We start from the raw sequence: 2420 nt of genomic DNA on the forward strand, positions 1-2420 counted from the left end.
TCTCCTTCGTGTTGTTCTGGTTCCTCAGAGCTGCAGGACTTCATGTTGCAGAGAAACATGAACCTCAGTGAGTTAAAATGATCCACGGTGCATTAAATGATCCAGAAGCTGCTCAGAGTCCAGAGCGTTGCTGCAGACGGATCAGAAACAACGTTTACTGTCTGAAACCACAGAAGGCTGGAAACCGAGCAGCGTAACGAGGACAGGGACCCGCAGCGACTCTCTGGATGTGAGAGTCGAGCCGCGGCTGTAAACGGCGACGAGTTTTATTTTTCTTCTCGAGCTTTCCCCTCGGCCTCCTCGAGCGTGACGGGTCTGAACGAGATAAATAAGGAAGGAAACCGAAGTGAGGGATGAGTCCAGAGCCTCACGTGACCGGACTCAGACTCCAGAATGTGTGAATTCATGCACTCTGCGGTCGTTTTATCGTTTTGGCTTTTTTTTTTATTATTTACAGGATTAATGCACTTCTGCTTGTTATCTGTTTGTCTGTGGACAGAAAAATATGTAGCGCTGCTGTAAAACTCAAGGAGATAGCTCCGGCTACAAATCACCGGCGGCCCGGTGCAGTTAGAGGCCGACTCCACACACACACGGCGCTGCAGTTTCTCCGCCATAAATTCTGTCCAATCACAAAATACATAAGAAGCCGGTGTGATTGATGTCAACACGCCAAAGGAGGAGGATTTTCAGCAACGCTGCAGCTCCGGTTCATCCATTAAGGAGGGATTCTAACTGTGAGAACCTCCTCCGGTCCTGTTTCCTCACAGCTAACACCAGTCTGGTACCGGAACCAGTCAGAGTCTGAACATCTCATTCATTTGTTTATTTTCACCATTTGTCTGATTTGACTTTTGGGTTTTTTGTGTAACACTGGAAATGTGTTTTTAGAAAGTTCGTAAAAAAAAAAATGTCGTCCTCGTGGTTGTGTTCTTTTCTCAGTTATTTATTCTTGTTGACTTGTCGTCTTATTCTCCGTCTTCTTCGTTGTCTTACTCATTATCACCTTTGTCCACTTCTTCATCATTTTCTTCTTCTTCATCTTTGTCCTCTTCTACTTTTTTTTCTTCTACTTCTTCGTTTTCTTCTTCGTCTTCCACCTTATTGTCTTCTCCTTTGTCTTTGCCATCTTCTTCTTCTTCTTTGTCTTCATCATATTCTTATCTTTCATTTTCTTTGTGGTTTTTATTTCTTGTCTTCTTCCTCTTGTTCTGTTTCTCTTTCTTTGTCATCTTTATCTTTCTCTCCTCCATCTTGTTCTTCTTTTTCTCATGATAGAAAATCTAAATTATGACTGTGATTACAACGATGAATTTAAACCTGAGAATCATGATAATAATGAGAATGAGTCAAAACATAAGAAACAAGAATCCTTCTTCAGAGCCAGTAAGTCAGACTTGTGGCTCAGCTGATCCAGGTTTCAGCTCTGAGCTCAGGATCGTTTCTTGTTTACAGGATCTTGAGGTGTATTTTCACCGCTGCTGCAGTTTTTCTGCCATAAATTCTGTCCAATCAGGAAATACATGAGAAGCTGGTGTGATTTATGTGAACATGCGGAAGAAGGAGGATTTTCAGCAACGCTGCAGCTCCGGTTCATCCATTAGGGCTGGAGTCTGAGAGCCTCATCACAGACTGCAGAGTTTAGATAAATATTGGCGCTCTCATATCGACGTTACTCAGATCTACTGCAGAGCAAACCAGGAGTTCTCAGCCTGGAGGTTCAGCTCAGACCCGACCAACCCGGCTGGAGAGCGGACGGCTGGACCAGGCTGCTGCAGTCGGTGCTCACAAGGAGGGGAAAGTAGGAAACTGGCCCACAGCGGCAGAGCCGTGATGGATGCTCACTGCAGAGCTCAGCCGGCTGACCTCCACAGCAGCAGGAGGCACCGGCGCTCCCACATACAGAAATGTTTTGTAGCTCAGGACTCGAGGGAACGCCGGCCTTCTGCAGACGTACATGTGCTGTTTGACTACATTTAATCGGAGCAGAAGAAGGTGAGCAGCAACGCAGACGAGTTAAAGCTCCTGTCACAGTTTGACTCGCTGCATAAAGTCCTGCAGCTCTGAGGAACCAGAACATGAAGGAGGAGAGAGGACTCAGAGATGTCTGCTGTCAGCAGGACTCAGAACGACAGAGACCAGAGAGAAAGATGAAGAATGTAAAAACCAGATGTGACAGATGTTACAGACACTGGACAAAACATGGAGGCTCCACGTAAACACTACAGACATTCAACTATCGACATTTTCACTCTTTATGGGTCTAACTTTTGTCATTATGTGTGTTATTGTTGTTGCACTCTGTTGTTTTTATCATTTTGTGTCTCGTTTCAGTTATTCTGTGTCTCGTTTGTGTCATTTTGTGCCTCGTTTCTGTTGCTTTCTGTCTTTTTATGTCGTTTTGTGTCTCTTCTTGGCAG

General features: G+C 45.0%; 1 protein-coding gene across 1 annotated transcript in view; it reads right to left on the bottom strand.

The window, feature by feature from the left end:
* Positions 1-2420, bottom strand: part of nbas (NBAS subunit of NRZ tethering complex) — a 232923-nt gene that overhangs the window by 169801 nt on the left and 60702 nt on the right. The gene's annotated exons all lie outside the window — the stretch shown is intronic.

Source organism: Stegastes partitus, unplaced genomic scaffold (genome assembly GCF_000690725.1).
Source record: "Stegastes partitus isolate 25-593 unplaced genomic scaffold, Stegastes_partitus-1.0.2 Scaffold439, whole genome shotgun sequence".
NCBI classification, from domain to species: domain Eukaryota; kingdom Metazoa; phylum Chordata; class Actinopteri; family Pomacentridae; genus Stegastes; species Stegastes partitus.